We start from the raw sequence: 21755 nt of genomic DNA, 5'->3' as shown, positions 1-21755 counted from the left end.
GGAGATATAGGGCTGCTCAGTCTGGAGAAGAAAATACCCTGTGGAGACTTAATTACAGCCTTTGAATACTTAAAGGTATCTTAAGAGAAAAATGGGGGCAAGCATTTTAGCTGGGCCTCTTGTGATAGGACAAGGAAGAATGGTTTTAGAAACAATTTAGAAAAGAGGCTAGTTTTGGACTAGATATAATGACAAATTTTTTTACAATGAGACTGCTGAAACACTGTAACATGTTGAACAGAATGAGGGTAGACGTTCCATCCCTGGAAACATTCAAGGCTAGGTTGATTGGAGCAACTTGATCTAGTTGAAGATGTCACTCTCATTGCAGGGGATTTGGCCTAAATGATCCTTAAAGGTCTCTTTCTAGACAAACTATTGTATGATTCTAACAATGGTAGATAACTAAATGTTAAATAAAGCTAAATCAGGACCTCCTTAGAGCAAGTATGACACTTTATCCAGACAAAAAGTCTGGCTTTCCATGATAATTTTCCTCTAGAGTTTGAATGGTCTGTTTTCAAATTTTCAGTTTGGGAAAAAATCACTGATTCACTGTGTGGATGAAATTTTGTAAGATATCCATATTTATAGTGAACTATCTTGGGTGGGTTTTGATTATTGTAACTTCTACTGGTTAAAAAATCCCTCTGGCATGCAACCAGTATCTGCACGAAAATTTTAGATTAAACATGAATGATGATGGGAGAACTTGTCATTTTTCTACTTCCCTTCACTGAAGACATCTGGCAAATTGTTGATAGAGTTTGCAACCCTAGCAGCACTCTTGATTCCTTGCCACTTCTTGTTACCTATTGGTGAAGAGCCAGAAACAAAGCAGACCAATTTGGAAATCAAATGACTTAATGAACTCGTGTCAGATCTCTCCTTTAAATGGTATTTGTAATTTCTGTCTTGAACATGGTAATTTCCTTTGTGTCAGTAAACCCCGGCTGAGTTTAATTCAACCAACATTCTTTAAATTTGCTCAACTGGCCAGCCTACTTGTTCTCCTAAAGCTCTCAAATTCAATATATCAATTTCTTCCACTAATAACTTATTAAATAGTGAGTACAAATTTAAATGCTGTTTTTCTCATTTTTAAAGGCTCACAGTTGACTCTCTCTGAAGTTATTCAAATGAAAACTGTGCTGTGGGACTATCTTCCTTGGCTTTCTGCAACATCACTGCTGTCCATCTCCAGAAGAGTTGTTTCTCAGCATCTGGACATACAGAGTTTGAGAAATGGGTTTTTCCCCAGACTCTGTAACTTGGTCATACAGGTACAGCAGTCTGGGGTAGATGGCAGAACTAAATCCATAATTTTCATTGTCTGATAGGCAGGCTTTTTTCAAGGTTTTTCTTAGATCTAAGCTTCCCAAAGATGTTACTTACTGTTCAAAAACTTTTATCATGTAGAATAAATGAAGAACAGGACTCTAGTAAGGTAAGCACAGATAAAATCTGGGAAGCTGCTGTCCCATGAGTGTATTGCAGATGGATTTGGCAGTGTTATTTTTATGGTTGGACTTAAAGGCCTTTACCAACCTTAATGATTCTATGATTCCGTGATCAAAACAACGGATCAAGTACAAATGTTGAGAAAGATATAAAATATAACAAAGCCATAAATTGAGTGATATCCTACTAATGCCACATTTATTCCTCAAGGAATTTGGCTGAGGGAATGGTGAAAGGAGGAAAGAAGAGGAAATTATTTTAGACAGACTAAAAGAGACAGACATCAAATCTGGGAGAGAAGGCAGAGAGAAATAAAGTTAATCTGACAAATTAATGACAGAGAAAGTTTGGAAAAAAAATAGAAGGCAGCCTGGAAAAAGCAGAAGGTAGAAGGGAATTAAACAAGATATGTGATTTAATGTAAAAACTAGGAAAAGAAGTGATGTGCTACTTATTGGAACAGAAATGCTCCCATGAGACTGTACTTTTGTGATAATGGTGTTTGGTAATTATTCTGAAGAGTGTCAGATCAAGTAGACCCATAAACTTATCCTTAAGCTGGTCATGGGTCAGGGTATTTATTCTCTGGCTATATTGAGCACAGGAGATACACAGCATGGCAGGAGAGCCATCCTATTGCACACTTTATGGCCCAAACAGAAAAATATCTATGTAAAAGTAGGTGAAAACACCCTGTGTGTTTGCAGCTTTTAGTGTCCTGCACTGTCACTTTTCCTGGCTGGAATATGGACAATGCCATAGGATCATCCACTTGCTATGACACGGGTTAAAGTGACCATGTTGGAATCAAGGTCTTCATTCTCATTCTGATGGTGAGGTCCTGAAAGGTTGTTTTATTCAGATTGTGTCTTACTACTTTTCCTCCTAGATATTAGCCAGGATCACGACTGTGCCAATCTTTGGTAGCGTCAAGTGCAAGCAAACTCAGAAGGACTCAGACATAGCTTCCTAGTACATACATCTTTTTTGAGGGATATCCATGTTATATCAGTTCCTTGGGGAAGACATGGAGGCCCTTTGACAGTGTGACACAGTAGCTCCAAGAAAATCCCAGAGAGCTTAAATGAGTTGGTAAGGCCCTGTAATAAAAATCTGCAAAGAATTCCAAGAGAAAAAGCAGGAAAATGTGGAACTTAGTAATGCTGCTAGGGGATCAAATGAAAGGAAGATCATTTTCCTGCTGTCATAGGTTGTTATGAGCAGTTATTTTTTCAAGTAGTTCAAATATTTGCTATTCAAGTAATCCTCTAGCAAGTGGATAGGCATTTGTGGCTTACCGAGCAGCTATTTTGTACTATTTTGACCATATCTTAATCTAAAAGTTGATCATTGTGGAGTGCCCTGAAGGATGTTTCAATTAGCATCAGAAGAGAGCTGTCCAGAATACTTCTGTGTAAGAAAACAGATTATTAGAGAGGGCTCCCATGGGACATGTCACAAATAGCACTTTGAGGTAATTGGGTTGGGCTGACCCTGGAGGAATGTCTGGTCCCCACCAAGCCACTCATCATTCCCTCCCTCAGGAAAGTAAACTGGAGAAGTAAACACAACAAAAAGCTTGTGGATCAAGATAAGGACAGAGAGATCACTCAGCACTTGCTGTCACAGGTAGAACAAGCTTGACTTGAGGAAATTTTTTTCACTTCTTGCCAGTCAGATCAGGGTAGAATAATGAGAAATAAGAAGAAATCTTAAAACACCTTCTTCCTTTGCCTCCCTTCTTCCTGGGCTCAACCTAACTCCTGATTTGTCTACCTCCACTAAGCAGTACAGGGGGATGGGGAATGGCAGCTGCCATACATCTACATCTACATCTACATCTACATCTACATCTACATCTACATCTACATCTACATCTACATCTACATCTACATCTACATCTACATCTACATCAACATCTACATCTACATCTGCATCTGCATCTGCATCTGCATCTACATCTACATCTACATCTACATCTACATCTACATCTACATCAACATCTACATCTACATCTGCATCTGCATCTGCATCTGCATCTACATCTACATCTACATCTACATCTACAGCCTCTTTTTTTTTTCCATATCTGAGGTGTGTTTACTAGCATATATGGACCTGGGTCACGCCAGATTTTTTGATGTTTTTCCTTATTGTTGCTTCAAAAACTTGAGAAAACAGTGTTTTTTTCTTTCAGCTGTTGACCAGATTATTGTTTTGTCAGTTTCTCTTAGATGTTGTTTTGAGAGTGTAATCAGACAGGATAGAGGTAAAGAGAATTTGTTAACCCAGCAGAAGTGATCCAACACGTGACCCTACATGCATGTTGTGAGAACAATGAGAACTGATATGATGGTGGAAAAAGCTGAGTGTCAGTAGGGGCAGCTGTGTCTGTTCTGTTCACCAAGGCTCTTTGCCATTGATTCAGTGCTGCTTCAGGGCTTCTGACAGCTTGGTTTTGCAAAAGTCAGTGCCAAGATTTACATACTGCATTGTACTGAAAGAATTAAATTCTGTGAAGTCTGTAAAAAACTTAGGAATCTGTTGAATATTCAAAACTGTAGGGGGAGTCTCTGTTGAGATAATTTTGAAGTTAGTTTTTCCCTAAGCAGCAGAACTATTGCAATACTTAGTTTACAGATTTTTTTACTTTTTATTTATATCTATATCCAGCATAGTAATTAGATGTTCCTATTACTGGTGTTTCCTAACTGTTACTCTCCTAACACTTTAAAAGCCACTCCTCATATTTCTCTTTAATCTTGTTCCTGACTCTTAGGCTCTCACTGAAGATTTCTGCTTGCCAAGAGAAGCAGAAAAAACCCCTCTGTTTGAATTAAAAGAAAGCATTTATTTTCGGCAATTATCTGTCATTCTCAGAAATCTCTGGTTGGAGACAGACATGCCTATTTCTTTTTAGTGAGAAACCTGTTTGTCTTTATTGACTACAAAGGCACTCTAGGTCACTGTCTTTGATTTGAATGTAGAGTTTCAGATTTCTAAATTTGGTGAGATGAAACCCACTATGGGTTGAGAATGTACATATTGTTTGCTAAATGCATTTTCTTTCATTAATTTTGAACATCTTGCTGTCTCTGGTGGGATCCTTTGGAACTCTACAAAGCAAGTAGCCATCTCATGCCTTAGAATCTGCTGTGGGCCTGTTTATGACAAAGCTTAGGAGGTACAGCTGGATCATCCAAGCAAAGATTTTTAAGGAGATGAGGAAAGCGATCAAGAATTTCAGTTCTGTCAAGTGGCATTTTTAGAATTTGGAATAAAAGCTATGATAATTTTCATAAAGTCCTGTCAACAATGGAATAAAAAGAATTTTAAACAAGTGTTTCTTAATGGGATTTTGAGATTAGAAGCATAGAAATGTCACAGTGTGTGAAAGAATGTTGTAAACTACATGAAACAAATGAAAAATTACTGTGTGTTTCAGATGAATAATCTCTAATGAAGGGACTATTTCTATTTGTCTGGCTGGAATGAATAAGGTGGTAGAAGTCTAGTTGCCAGATATAATTTTACCTGACACTTATGTTTTGTTATGAAATTACCACTGTGGAGACCAGCTCCCTGTCTGCCAGGCAGATTTTTTAAAGTTAAATTGAAGTGACTGACTCTGTTGCAGATAGCTGTAGGCTGCATTTCTACTTCCTACTAAAGGACTGAGAGGAAGAGCTCTACCATGGCAAAGCAGCAGATTGATTACACTGGCAAAGCAGTAAATAGATTTTCATTTGTATTTGGGCTGTTCTTTCTCGAGTGAATTGAAAGTGTTCATCTGAATTTCAACTTTATTTGATATTCTAGTTTCTCCAGCTGAAATTTCTGGCTGGCATGAGCAACACTTTATAACTTTTCAATATGTAAATCAGGTAATCACTTTTTTCCCCCTGCATTTTTGACTTGGAAATGAAAGAGCAACAACTTACAAATAACAGCAAGTCATCTACATCTACATTAATGTGAAGTAAAATGGAGTGAAGAAAGATTTGTACTCACTAGGTCTTTTACTGGCAACAAATTCTAACGCACCGATGGTATTTTGTTAATCATAAGATTTGTTTGCAATTTTGGCTCCAAGTGTAATGTACTCACTTATTAACTATGGTATTGATCTGTTGATCTCTTGCAGCAGGAGTGGAGTGTTTTCATTGGAATATGTCTGGTATTGACTGCCATGGCTACGCTGGAGTCAGGATGACTGATCCAGCAGAGGATGTGCACATTGACTTTCATGGGCACTTGATAAAGGACAGACTTTGCTGCTGATCATAAGCAAGTGGCCTCATGTGGACAATACTAACTATGAAATGTCATGTTGGTACTTAGTGATTCAAAATGCTCACAGTCTTTGCCTCAACTGTTCCAAACTTCAGCTGCTGTTAAGAATCTTTTACAAAATTTTTATATCAGAGTAGGCCTGATAATGTGTAAAAATAAAATTCAGAACAACTGTGCTAGCAATCAGATCATCTAATCTACATGAATTTCAATTCAATTTTTTCTTGAACCTCTTCCTTCTGAAATATAGTAAAAAAATATGAACTGTTATTTTATTATTTAATGGCCTATCAATTATAGAATAATAATAATATTTAGCATAATATCAATAGATTTTCTGTTAATACTTATTAACGTACTAATAATAACTTGTTCTTGGGCTGTTCCTAAGGGTGGATGACTGAGTGCTGGTAAATACTTCACCACAGCTCCCTGAAACCTCAAAGCTAATCCTATGTACCAAGAAAACCTGAATATAGCACATGTGGTTGACTGTTGGCATTGTGGGAAGAGTGTTGCTGTTCTCCCAACAGACATCACACTTTCTAGCTCCTGAAAAATAGTTTTTCTATCTTGAATAAGCAAAATGGTTTTTTAAAAGAGGAACTGGAGAAAAATTGTACTTGGCTTTTTACAGTACCAATTAAAAAAAGAAAAAGTGTATAAACAAAAGGAAATAGATGCAACAAAAAACCAAAAAAAATGTATTTTGTAGAATTTACTACCTTAGACAAAATTCAAATTAAATGATGTATAAGTGGACTCTTGTGGGATAAATACAGCAAAATCACTCTACAGAATTTCCCTGATAGGGAAGACAGAGACCACTGTGGGGATGGTAGGAGCTATCTCATTATGAAATAACAGATAAAGGAAAAAAATATAAAGATGTTCTTGGGCTTGGCATTGTAATCATAAATAGTAACAGAAAACAGAAAAGATCATCATGCATTAGAAGTAGGGGAGCCCAAACTAATAACTTTGGGAGATAATATAGTCCAAGATGCAGAGGGGAGATTCTGAGGAACTGTAGTGTCAGGAAAACCCCAGAGGAAATTGAGGCATAGGTCCAAGGAACAGCAATCTTTATAGGCAGAGAAATATTATCAGAATATGGTGAAAATTGCCTTTCTTTAGGATTTCTGGTAAGTATTGGAATATACTCACATAGTGCAATATCTATAATGCTGGATGTATCTCAAAGCACTAAATTACCATAAAATAGTAAAAGATGGACTCAGGAATGTTCAGTGATGGGCAACAGTAGCAGTGAGGAAGTAGTTTATGAGAAAGGCTAAGTTCTATGGCTTGGCAGAGAGTGGCCAGCAGGGAATAATGTGCTGACAGGCTGGTATTGAAGGGTGCAATCAACCAGGGGCACAGTCAAATTTTATAGCTTAATAAAAAGAGGAGTTAAAAGAAGAGGGATGAAATTATGAAAGGAAAAATCAAAAAAGTGTTCTTGACACAGAGATTTATTTTCTTTGAGTATGATGCTTCTCACAAAAGAAGTAATAGAAGCTCTATAACAAAGAAAATTTAAATGAAAGTGAAAAAACCTGCTAGTGTATAGACAGAGGAGAACAGCCTGGAAAAGATGTAGACTGGATGGTTTAAGAGTCCTATAATTCATGTTTATATTCTAAATCACACTGGCATAAATAAGTGACTGTGGTGTGTCAGCCTGCAAAATTACCTCTGTGAAACGAGCTAATCAGATGCTATGAAAATGAATCTGTTGTTTAAATGAAAGTGATTTTGTTAGGATTTTGACAGCTTTCTATTACCTTCTGCGTTTTCACTGTCATAAAAACAACTCTGAGCTCCTGGAGCAGAAACATGTCTACCACAAAAATTCTCTGTTTCTGCACATGAAACATCCTCACCTTTCCACTCTTGCAGATATTTAATACATTTTTTAGATAGAATGTTTGATTTGTAAGAAATTTAGCTCAGAGTTCACAAAATCCATACCATGATTATTTAAATGAATTTTTTTTCATCCTATTTTCCATAACAGTCACAGAACTGTCATGTGCAAAGCATCTGATTCTGAGTCATAAAGATGTACTTTGCAAAATAAAAACATGGTTTTGAAGGAGGACTTGCTGAGCCATCAAATCCAGTCTACTTCCCATAATTGCAAAAAACTTAAAAAAAGATATTTTGCTCAGGAAAATGCACAGAATATCTATTCCAGACTCTCTGCTTACCACTCAAAAAATGCTTTCCAAAAAAAAGACAGACTTCTACTCTGTGCAGCACCTGGATTGGAAAAATTGTGGTAGGAATGGAGAAGGCAGCAGTGGACACACCCAGTGCAATGCAGCAACAGAGGTTTCATTAGATTCGTGTGAGGGGAGTACAAGTAAGCTCACTTTGAAGGTCTAATTTTTCCTTGATAACAAAAATGTCAGATATCCACAGTTTAGACAGGAATTAATTTTACTTTAGCTAGCAAAACTAATCTCTTTCTTTCATATATTTTCATGTTCTTCAAAAAATGCTGTATCTTCCTTTTAGATAAAAAGCTGAACTATCTGAATTCACAAACAGCAGTTCAAAAGTATTTCCAGGAAAAAAATTAGGTCTCTTGGATCAGTTTTTAAGAACTTTTCATTTGTGTAGTCTCACAGAGACTGAAAAGGTGTAATGGAGTTAAAATAAATTTATATCAAGTGAAGATGAGCTTCAGGTCTGGCAGTCCCATGTCCTGTGCACTGGCTCATGTTGTCTCACCTAACAACAGCTCTCCTACTCTCTCCAGTGTGTGCAGTCTCCAAGGAAGGATGCAAAAAACATATGTTGTCTGCTACATTTGATCTGTGGACAGAGAACTGTAATATTCCAGGCTCCACATGGATTCTTAATTGTGTGGTGGAATAAACGAGGAATCACATGAAGCAAATTCTATTTCCTTTAGTAGTTTAAAAAAGAATTGTGATACTACAGAGCAGCCAGAATGTTCCAGCAGGTGTGTCAATTGGCTGAAATATTCAAAACTGATATTGACCTTGAAAACATCCCACTTTCCCCATTATGAATGTTAAAGCATTTGTTGAGTAGGAAGACAGATGTTAATTGGTTATGAAAAAGTCTTAGCAACTTGTCTGGGTCTGTGTTTGACTGTTGTTTGAAGAAATATAGACCAACTTGCTTTCCTTGCTGCAGCTAATTACAGCACAATATTCTTAAGCAAAGACTAGGAAGCAAACAAATCTTATCACTCAGTGTTATTTCACCTTCTAAGAATATTAAATCTTTCTGGAGGCATTTATTTTTGAGTTCTAAAAGATCCCTTAGTAAAACATGCGAAAAGATGGGCAAAGTAATATTTTCAGAATAAAATTATGCCTTCTTTGGAATGATGGGAATTATAATAATTCAAAATGAATAATTAAATAATAATAATTCAAAAATAAACACAAATATAGACTACTCTTAAGGTAGTAAAATGTGATAAATTTTGTGTACTTCCACTGTATTTGTGTTGCAGGTTGTAAGCTTTCATAACAGTAAAAATAAAAAAAATTAGACAAAGGTAAAGGGGACAGTAGACAAAACTGTATCTCCCAGATCATCATCTGTAGAGACATGGCTTGATTTTACTAGAGTTCTTGACATTGAAATTTATGGCATACTCCAGGGTATGATCTCTATCAAGCATTTTTATGTTAGTAAAATAGAAATATTTCAAATTAGAGCTATGAGACTCTTCTTCCCCTGTACTATCACAACCTTCCCATTACAGTTATCTGCAGTAAATCCTAAAAGTGAATGGTATTGCTGTAGGAAAACAATTTATCCAGCGATAATGTCCCATCAAGCACAATTGGTTGGCAGCTCTTACGCTATCATTTCAAGGACAGCAAGTTGCCTTATTCCTGAAGTGGATGGCATCCAGCCAGGTGCTGTCTGAGACTGAAAAACTACAAATTGGTGTACTGTGTTCTTTCTCTCTCTATTCTGACCTAGTTAGGAAGAGATGTAGGCACCAGGCACAGCAGGAATGTGAGGTGCTAGGAGTGAGCATCTGAGTGAGCATGGGGTTGAACTCAGCAGAAATCTGGTGGGACTGGGTAACACAAGGGATAAGAAAATGAGGCATGAAACCATTTAGGCTGATTAATTGGGTCTGTAGGCGTTAATGAATTGCCAAGTGATGGCTGTTCCTTGGCTTATGTAAAATAATCTGTTTGACTTGGTAAAATTTTTCTTTGTTTTCAATTAACTACCAGGAGGTTTTAAAGAAATGGTGGAATTGGCACTAATATTAGATAAAAATAAAATGGCTTTATTTATTTTATCAATGGAGAGTGAATTGGGTTAATACAAATTGTCTGCAAGGTAATTTGTAAGAGTGGCTCATACTGGTGTTAGGGAAAGTGCAAAACTCAGAGTAGAAGGAATGTGTTGAGACAGGTCCTTTGACTGCTATCTTAATTTTGATTAGCAGATTAATGAATGGACATTGACTATGCATATTTTCCAGCATTCTGGGTCATGCAGGAATACCAATACCACAAAACAAACTAATAAAACAAAAGGTAGGAATCAAGTATACCTAAGAATCCTTCAAATGTTCCCCCAAATACTTTGTATTTTTAATTCAGGCCATCTTCTCCCTATAGTATAGCACTGTAGGGGTGAATTAGAGGGCATAAATCAATCTCTGCCTGAAATTCTAGAAAGCTGCTCTGTTGGACAGCATGCACCTCTTTTCAAGGAGACTAGCTTTGTGTCTTGCTCTCATTTTCAATGACTGCTGCATATGAAAAGCTAGGTTGTCTGACCCTAAAACAAGAAAAGCTTATTCTTTCCCTCTTTGTGACATTTATAACTTATATATTAAAAATCTATCCAAAAAACTCTCCAGAATACTTTCTGTTTGCTGTCATGCAGGTTTAATGGGTTATTCTGCTGTGGACAGGTAAATATCAAAGTTTATCTTGGGAGCTGAGAATCTGTGACAGAAGTGTCTCTAATCATGGCACCAGTTCAAAGAAATAAATCCAAAATGTGTGGAAAATATACTCTTCTTTGTGATCCTCAGTGACCAGCATCCCAACTTTTGTAAACATATCTGTATTGTCTTAGAACATATTAGTAAAAATACCTGAAACAGTGCACCTCTCCACTAATGGCACTTTTCAAATTTAAATTCTATTTCTACTGTTCCATAAGCTCAAATAACTTCCATTATACTTTAAAAATCCATCATATTAGCCAGTTTTCTCATGTCAAAATAAAAAAAAAATAAAATGTAATAAGTTGTTCAATTTGATGACCATTTATTAGTAAAGTGATTAATTATAGGTAAATTCTTATGTATCTATGTATAATTGTATTCATATATGTGTATGGTGAAATATGATGACTTTACATATATAAACTAAGTTACAAAAACATCTAGGATACTGGAATACCTCTAAATAGCAAATTGTTAAACGCACAGTCTGCTAGGATATCATGTCTGCAGTGGATTTAAATTCACTCACCAGAAGGTGCCAGTCTTGGTCCATAAACCCAAGAATCCAGTAATTGCATTTCAGTAAATTCTATTATAAGGGTTTTAGTGAAAAGGAAAAGCACAGAGTTCTAGTGTCAAAGAAGGCAGCAGCTAATGAACTCTGAAGGTAGAACACAAAACAAATTCCAGACCAAACGTAATACGCCATAACAAACGTATGAAAAAGATTAATCGTTCTTCACTGATTTTCACACTGATGTAAAAATAATATGGTGCCCATGAAGGAAGGGACAGGGGAAATGGTAGATTTTAGGTTGCACTTATAGAAGGCCTTTCTTCAGCCTAGCTGCACTTGCTTTCGATTTTTATATTTTTAATTTTTATGTTTTGATTGTTGTGGAATAAGTATGGATCATTATAAATAAGAGGTTTTAGACTGTGAAGTACTAAATTTTATTTGTTGAAATTGATTTTATTCTTTGAATGTGTCACCAGAGACATACATCCAACTACCCTCAGCAATGTGTGTAAAGTGACTTTCTTCCAAATGCTATAGATCCTTCTCTTATTTTACATAAGGTCAAAGAATAAGCCTAAAGCCTGGAAGATCATAATGTGACACTCCTGCACACTACTTTTACATAGTTCATGCAAACACAGTAATTATAACATTTTATATAAGCATAACTTCGAAAGCATTGCTTACTTTGTCACATCCTACATTTGCAGGATTCAGACTTCTTCCTTGTTCAAATTTTTTCCCTTTCAGTGCATCACAAGAGAGCAATGCAGAGTGCATGCATCTCTGGGCTGCTCCTTGCCCTGCTGCTTCAGTCTAACTGCTGTGCTACCCTAGAGAGGCATGAAGTGAAGGTATCTATGTACACAGATAGATGCCTGAGATTTCCTGTGGTTTTGAGCCTATCCTGTAGGCTGGCATAGCATCTGACAGAGACTGAGAGTTGCAGCATGGAGTAACAGCTTCATCCTGAATTTATGCCAGTAATTAGTCTATCACAAATACCATTGTGGCACTCATGTCGTTTCTCTGATAAAGAAACAGGAGAACAAGGAGCTGTGAAGAGGAGAAAAAAATTACATTCAACCTGTTTTCTCAGAAACACTGAAAAAGCTATGACAAAATGGATCCATTACGGTTCTCCAGTAGTTAGTGAAATGAGATGCTGTGAAAACAGCTTGTAAATATTAAAACAAATCTCAAATTTCAAATACATATCTGAATTTTCAAAAGCAGAACCAATGGAAGTTGGGTTGAGAAATTAGTTTAATTTGAGAAAAATATAATTATAAAAGAAAGACATTTTCTTGCATACTTTTGTGAAATCAAGTAGTTAATTTTTTTGCAGATAAACATCTTGGGTCAGGTAATTTCACAACTTTAGTATGTCTAAAGAGCAGCAGGTGGCACTTTGTTAGTGCTGAACTGTTCACCTTAGAATGTTTTTAATAGGCATAAAAAGACTGAAGGAGACCTCCCAAATAAGATGCAAAACCTGAAATCCTCGGAAATTAGATTTCTGGAAGGATCTTTATAATGGCCTAAACAAATTCCATCCCATTATTTTCACTTTATTTCCTATGTAAATGCACAGGTGTATCAGTGCAAAACCCCGCATCTTTCTGTTAGTTTATCCCAATTACTTTTGGTGAATGTTTTCTGGCAAATTTTAGACAGACTTGATAGAGCAGAAGAGGTCTCAAAATCCTGAGATGTTTCATGTTAGTAGCTGTCTAGGTAAGGAAGAGAGATCACTTGAACAAAGCCAAAGTACATGTGCATCTTGCTAGGCACCAGAGAATCAATTTTTCAGACAAGAGGTTTTTCCTACATGGTTACATCAGAGTCAGTAATGCCCATTTTCTCACTGGAGATTTTCCTCTGGTTGAGGTAGTCAGGATGGTTCTCTCTTCTGAAGAATCTTGGATGTCTAATAAGGAATGAGTTTCAACAGCAGCTGTATTAAAATTCACTTACAAAATAAATCAAGCATGAAACACAAATCCATAGGAACCTAAGCTTCATTAATTCCACTTTCAATAGAAGTATTTGTTTACTTACCATGATTTCCCTAGTTTCCCTGAAACTGCAAATAGGGTTTTTTACTTCCTGAAGCTTTAGTACATTTATTCAAAAATTTTATAGATCCTGCAAATTTTGCGGAAATAGAGCAACTGCAAATTAGTACTTTGGTTTTTTTCCTTTACCAATGATTTTAAAATGACAATTCAGGAAGGATGATACTCCTCATTACCGGACTAGAGGTGGGCTTCATCACTTCACATTTTGTGCATTTACGGTGGAGACATCCACATTTGAGATAATTATAGAAACTCCCCTTATAGTCACTGGAAACAAATAAGTATTTCCAAACTGTGATTCATCTCCTCCCAAGGTTGACATCTAAAATAGGCCAGATGAATCACTCTAGAAACACTCTTATACTCCTCTGACTATAAAGGGAGTTTGGACACATAGAGATCTCTGATGCTGCAGAAGTCTAAAGTTAGGAGGTGTGATACAATTTTAAACATGTAATGCTGATCTACAGTGTGCCAGTATTAGGTGTCCCTAATCTGGAAGTAGTGGTATAGAGTAATGACTATGGATCTTAGTTCTGCTTAGTTCTCATAGGTACTTTTTAAAGTTTCACTATAAACAGTTGCGATTAAAGAAATAGCACTTTTTGTGTTGGGATGGTAATCATTTCTCCTACATGAAGTGAGTGGGGTACAGTGGTATTGCTGACCTGAAGGAATAACTAGTTAACTGGGTATTGGAATTTTTTCCCTGTATTTTTTTTTGTATAAATCAAAGTTCATTGTCTATAGAGGAATCGAGATTCCTGTATAAACTGCCACCTAAGCATAATTTTTAGTCCATCTAGATAAGTACTAAAGATATCATAAAATACCACTGGAGCTCAGGGAAACAGCTTGATTTAAAGTGGTTAAGGTCCAGCAAAAATTGTAAACTGTTATATTCCATTTAACTCTCTAAGTGCCTATTTCACATCAGTAAACAGGCAGATGGCTCAGCTCTCTTTCTATCACACATTTCATTTTCTGTTTTTATCTACCATGCTCTTTGACTTAACCTTAAAAAACACAATTAATGCAAAGCATTGCATATATTTAAAGTCTACTCATCAGTACATTTTTGATATATTTTGGCTTTATTTTCAGTGGTTATTTTTCATTTACTAATCATTTATATGTTCAGACTAATTTTTCTTTTTATTTCTGTTAAGTTACAGAGCATGCCCTGGCTTTAAAGAAATTCTAATATGATGAGTATGATAAAATGGCAAGTTTATGAGGTAATATTCACATAGCTATTTCTTTCTCTTTGCCAAATGTAGCTTGGTGAAGGGGATGTGACAGCATCATACAGATTAACTCCATGTCATAATAATATATCACTGCACCTTTGGTCTTCTAAGACTAATGAAACAGGCATATTTCACAGAAATCTTCATTCAACCTGAATATAAAAATCCCTGAATTTCCTTCTTTTAACCTGCCAGATTCATGTGGATTGAGAGTGTGTTTGTAGGCAGGAAAAAAAAATCTGTGTCTTACATGAAGAATAAAGTACAACACCAAGCATGATTCTGTAACAAAGTACATATGAGAAGACAGAAAAAAGGGCAGCTGCATGAACATCTCATTAGGACACCATCCTTCTAACACCCTAGCTAAACATTAACCTCCATAACATTGTGCATAATCCTCTTGACAGGCATATACCTCCTGCATCATTATAATTTTGAATAATTCCACTGCAAAACAAAATCTCCAGCAAAATGTAGCAATAGAACCTGATACTGCAGTAGCTTTACCCCATTTAGTCTCAGTACAGAGGATGACACTCTCATGTTCACACATTCTAAGAGTGTAATGGGGCCAAGGTGAGGGTTCCTGTGGCACTACTGCTGATTGCAGCCAGGTCCAGGTTCTGTCACTGGGCTGGCTAGAGGTGCACCTTACACTGTGGCAAGCAATCACATGAGGCATATTCACTGATTGGAACCTAGAGATTTCATCATCATAAGGTGATACTCGCAGTCTTTCAGGTGAAGAATATCAGATTTATTTCTCATGCCTAATGTGCAGGTACAGGAAAAAGAAAAGCCTGAGATTTTCCTACTGATAAATTCATCCTTTTTCACTGTGTATGTCAGATTTACTTAACGTTAGTTGCTGCCAAATCCAATAGCCTGATAGAAGTGAAGCTTCTGCTACTTGTCCCCAGGTCCACCCAGCAGCAAGGCTGAGTGTGTTCCCAGCAGGCACACATGCACACTGTGCCTGTGCACATCAACACACAGCACAGCACAGACTGACACAGACAGCAAACGCAGCTCCCACATGATCACACCCAGTGTTAATGAGCTGATCCCTCTCACTCTGCCTGAGCAAGATGGAGGCTCATTATTGGAAAATATCTACAAACATGTACAATGTGGATCCCTCCAGCACTAGACTCAGATACTCTGCCCAGTGTCTGGATCCCAGTTTACTCCATGGGGCACATGAGTAGTCTCAATGTGGGGCACACAGAAGCCTCAATGCTGCAACCCCACTTTGGCTGCTGGGAGAGACCTCTGCACACAGCGACACAGGCACACATGGATCCCCCAAGCAGCTGGGCTAAAAAACTGGCACTTTCCCTGCAGGAATGCCCTAGGAAACCCTGCCTCATGCTCACATGCACAAATGGTCTCACAATCAATCCCCAGACTACACAAAGTCTCTGGAAGCTGGCTGAAATCTGATTCTCCAATAGTCAGCCCACAGACCCTCTGGTCTCTCCAGGATCCGTCTTGGCTATCTGACTCTAAAACTCTTGCTCTACTCACTGGTTAGTCTTGCTTGATAGTCACTGCCCAGCACATGCAGACTTCAGTTTGCTGAACTCAGACTGCAAACACACATGCACACACAAGAGATTTAGAAATTAAATTTAATTAATGAAATTTAATGAGAAGGCAGGTCAGACCATGCTGCTCAGGCACAGGATGTGGCCAGCAAGCTGTTTACAGGACACTGACACCTTTTACATCCTTTTTCTTCTGTTGTCTTTCTCTGCCCTATTTGATTTTAATGCCTCCCCTTCCCCACCTTTGATTTCTTCCATAATAAGTCTTGCTCTTCTCCTGCATCTCACGATGGCACCCATCCTGCAAAACCTACAGTGATTGTGCTCACCAAGATATCCCTGGGAGGGGAGGGGGCTCGTGTCTCTGACTGGGGCACTGGGGCTTCCCTGCTGCCCTCTGCCCCTGCCTTCCTCTGTGTGCCTGGGAGATGAGCTTTATGTGCCTTAACAACATTCTTCTTTCTTTTTTTTTTTTTTTTTTTTAATTGGGGTAATATACAGCATCTTTAAAAAAACATTCAAATAAAAACTACGCTCTAGAGCTGTAAGAGTAGGATTAATCTACATTTTTTTGATTTTTTTCATCTTCTCACCTCTAGTTGACAGATATAGCAACAGCATGAAAGTCATGAACAGCATTTCAAAGTGTAAAGCACATCAAAATACTGGAAACTAAGGCACTTTAGCCACACAAAGAAAAGTTCTGTATATGTTTTAGTACTTGAGGTGATAGGTGCCACTACTTGCCATGATTCACATGCTTCCAGCAGTGTGGGATCTGTTGCATGGGTATTGGTTTCACTTTGCTCCCATTTCTTGTAAGGGCTGGGCTCACATCACATAAAAATATAGTGTTAGACACAGATGGACACTTTGTGAAACACTGAACAGACAGTCTTTGCCAGTAAGAGTAGCCTTCCTGAAAGCTGTGTGACATCCAAAGCCATGATTACAGATTGACAAATCCTCAGAAGAATGAGCAAGAGTGTCAAGTGTCTATCTTCATCTAAGGCCAGGTTGCAGTCTGGGAGAACAATGACCAGTACTGTTAGTCTGATAGTGAAATAGGAAAACAAATAATTACAGAAGGGAAAGGCCAGCTTTTGCATGAAGCATTAAACTGAAGCTCTGTGTCACTCTCCATTCAGCCTGAACTCTGACCTTGCAGAAGGTTAACCCAGACAGTTTTTATGTTCAGATTTCACAGTTCAGTGTTGAATATTTGGGATCAAAGGAGCACAACACCAAATTGAGCTAATCAAAATAAAACGCATTTTGAATTTTTAAAATGCAATCAGAAGAGAAAAAGCTAACCTATAGTAGCAATATGACTATTGTAATTTTTCTTAGAAATTGCTGTGGATACCATCACATGCTGCCATTTATAAAATAAATGTATTCTGTATTTTTATAATTAAAATCAATCTAATAATTAAGAATGAGCAGTGATAGTCTGCTGGCACACATTCTAAGACAGGTCAGCAGATATATCTATTTTGACAATGGTGGCTTTACATTTAATTTGAAAAGTAGCTTAAGCTGTTAAAAATTGCCATTATTACCTTGAAAAATGGCAATGTTCCTGTAAGACCAGATGCACCAAGATCTTCACGGCAAAGGTGACTACTTAAATCATTGAATGTTTTTAAATTTGTAATAGCTCAGGCAAAATTGTTTGAACACTTAATATTTATACATAACAGCTTAAAGATAGCAGTATAAATTATACTGATTGTAAGATACAGACCTTTAAGTTAACAGAAGCGTAACATCAGAAATTCATGCCTTGAAGGACATTATGCAGATAGGAATTAATGGATGTGAGTGTACACAGAGTTCTCTGATGGCTGAGCCTGGGGCATGCTATGTCACTCACACATGTGGACAGTAAGTACTAAGTTGCTGCCAGAGATTCTAATTCTGCTGACTGCTTTCCTTTTCCTCTGTTGCAAATTACATGTTCCAGGCTGCCTTTCACTCCAGGTGCTACATGAAGAAACAGGAGGTAGAGGCTCAAAAAACATCTTTAGTTTGTGGCTTGACAAGTCAGCAAATTGTGAGAACAGAGATAGACATTTAATTACATCTTCCACTCTGCCAAACCTCCAAAATTTACAAGTGTACACTTCTTTTACATGTTTGCTGTTAAAATCAACTTGATGCTCAGTGTTGAGAAACTAGTGAAGGCTTGTTTCTCTCATGCCTACCCTTACAGTCTTGGCATAATTGTGTCTTTCAGAAAACTACATCTATTGCGTTTGGCTGAGCATACTGACACTTCAGAGTACCTTTTATGTATGCTGAGCTCCTACTCAACTCTGCTTGTGCTCTTCCCTTTCAATTTATTTAGGTACCTGAAACCTCTGCAGAAATGACTGAATAATTATCTCATTGTAAAACTGTAGTCCTTTTGGAGGACAAAAAGCTGCTCAAACCAGTTAATGCTTACATTTGCGTGACCCTGTTAATTACAGGATACTCATTTAGCAGTGAAGTGTTACTGTTCACAGTTCAAAAATGTTCTTTTACATATATATGGCTTTTAAATTTTTGCATTATAACCATTGGATTAGTGGTTAATTTTTATAGTATTACTATTGGATTTGTGGTTAATTTTTTACGTCTTAAAAAAATAAGACGTATTTAAGAATGAGTAAAAAATGTCTTTTGGTAATACCAAAGATAGACAGGGCTGAATTATTTGGTTCTGAACTAATCTGAATGCCCTTGATTAGGTCAAATCAGAGCATTGCACACACAAGGCATGTAGGAGAGGGGCTAAGTAGGACTTAGCAGCAAATTAAGGCCAAACACTGTGGTCAGTTACAGTGCTTTTTGACCATTGACCGAACGACTTTACCAGTGATTTTCCCATATAATTTTGTGCATGTAGCTGGGATAATGGGTAAAAGCAATTTTTCTGTGTGCCATGCAGCATTTGTTATAATGTGTCTCATCAGTCTACTGTGCAGAGCAATGATACCTCCACCAGGTTGATATTTTTAAAGCTAATGAGCCACTGATTGCTATCTGAGCGACTGAAGCTAACAAGACATTCTCTCTTCCAGTGATTTATAGTGATGAATTAATTAATATGATCCCAAATTTCATCTCCAGTGAAATACGTGCCTTTCCTGTCAGCTTCATAACACTGAGCAAATACTGAATATGTAAATGAATATGAATGAAGCATTGTTAATGGTATGTCAGTGTTCAAATGACACCCTGTGAATGCGTTCATACATATACTTAAAATAAAAAGGTGAATAAAAATATTAGAAAGGGAGTACTGATAACAAACTCTGTGGGGATGAAACTAGGAAGGACAAGAGAAAACTTATATTTCTCTCAAGGTATCTCTAAAGAAATAGTATATGTCTTCCAACAATAGTGAATGGAGACCACTAATTTCCTCTTCCCTTCAGAAATGCTATTTTAGAAGTTGCATCTTTTGAACCATTAGAACTTTAAACACTGGTGTTAAGCTTTCCTCATGACTGGAAAAATCATGTCGAATCCTTTTATGCTGATCTGTACAAGACAGATTGCCACCATGATGACACAGGATTTGAGTGCACCCCAGCACTAATGCCTGTGCATCACCCATTGCATGCTGCTTCCCTGTGCATGCATCCTTTGGAAACCATAATGCTTTACTGTCAGTTTAGTCATATTCAGAAGGTGAAAAAGGAAGAAGGTTCTTGATTTTAGAAGTGTAGATTTAGATTGTAACCTCCTTTTCCCTTAATTTGGGTTACAATTCCCAAGGGATTGTAACCTTCCCCTTCCCCTTCCCCTTCCCCTTCCCCTTCCCCTTCCCCTTCCCCTTCCCCTTCCCCTTCCCCTTCCCCTTCCCCTTCCCCTTCCCCTTCCCCTTCCCCTTCCCCTTCCCCTTCCCCTTCCCCTTCCCCTTCCCCTTCTCCTTCCCTTCATTTGTTCCCAAATTAGTGCCACATCATCCTCAGTTCTATAAATTGCTGAATTAAATATCATAGGGTGAAACTAAGTATATTCAGATGGAGAACAAGTCAAAAATACTCAATATACTAATAATATAGTAATAATATAGATGCCTAGCATGCGGGATGCTTTTAAAAAATGCTTCCAAGAGGGAGGGATATTTCTTTTGTGATAATTTCTGCTTTATTTTTTTTTTTTTTTAAGGGAAGGAACACCTTTCTGAACAGCTCACAGATAAAAACAGGCCAGATAAGTCACAGATAAAGATTTATATTTCCAGTCCAGTTCAGACTTGGGTTTTTCTAAGCAGATATTTATACTGTATTACTAATTTGATAGAATCATTCTTCTCGTATGTCACTCAGGAATGCCAAAGTATCACAGACAATAATGAACAACATTCTTTTTTTTTTTTTGGGTTTTGCACTAGTTATACACCTTTTTGCAATATTCTCAATTCCTCTTATTTAATATTTTTTTATTGCAATTTAATATTGTAATATTTAATCTAGAAATAATACTGGAAAATATGTTACCATGTCATGTTACTCAGTATTAAGCATCTGATTAAGGTGGTTCCAACCTTGTCTCCTCTGATTCTAAGATTAACTAAGATTATGGCTGATTGAATGTGGCATTTTTCAAAGAGAATTTGACAGCCCCTGGATAAAATTGGGTGTCCTTCATTGAAGCTATTCTGAGTAAAAAATCCACAGGAACCAACATAAGGAATTGTTTCATCAAAACTCTCTCAGGATTTTGAGTTCTCAGGTTAAGTTTATTTTCTTGTTTTAGCTATTGTGTCCTCCGATTCTAAAAAACTAGGCACAAATCTAAACTTTCACTCTAATTGCTCTGGTTGTAGAAAAAAGTTTTGAAACAGGTGTATTTTAAACAAATACAAAAATAATGACAAATTTAACAAATGGTGGTGCTTTCAACAGTTCCACTTAAAAACTGAGATCAAATTTCCTGTTCCTAGGAGCATCATTTTTGAACGTTTGAATTTTCTAAGAACTTTAAGCTTTTTCTTTCACTTCTTCCATTAAAATACTTTCTAGGAGAAACTGAATTTTTGTAGAAAGATACATTAACTACACACATTTCTATATTTAAGAAACAACTACCTCAGAACAAAACTTTAAAGCAAGCAAGTGGTCATGTGTACAAGAACATCCATTTATTCCCTTGTTTCAGAAAATACAAAATCAGAGACATGGTTGCTCTACACTGGGAATAGAGAGTGAAGCAAAAGTCTGTTGGCACGTGTTGCATTCAATAAGGTGAGAAGCAAAATCTCAGTTGGTAGATGTGTCTCTTGCCCGTGAACACTATTGAGGCTGAAAAAATGCGTCAACCAGAGAAGTGTCTTCTCAAGAATCAGCCACTTTAACATCGTAACAGGCCTGTTTTTGCTCCATCTCTTCAATGAGGAAAGAAAAAAACCAAGTGCTCTGAATATAGACCCAGACACCAACTGGCAAACAGCTAGTTGCTCCTTAATGTGTATTAATTAAATATTAATCTTATTATTTAGCTCACTGAAAAGCCAGTAAATGTACAATACTAAATCTTCTGTATTATAGTTTAATTCCTTTCCTTCTCTCTCTTTTAAGCCCAGTCATTAGGATATTTTTTTTCATGTAAAACGCTGCACTTCAAATGGGATTA

The sequence above is a fragment of the Cyanistes caeruleus genome, chromosome 1, assembly GCF_971803275.1.
Source record: "Cyanistes caeruleus chromosome 1, bCyaCae1.hap1.1, whole genome shotgun sequence".
NCBI lineage: Eukaryota > Metazoa > Chordata > Aves > Passeriformes > Paridae > Cyanistes > Cyanistes caeruleus.
This window is presented reverse-complemented; position numbering follows the sequence as displayed.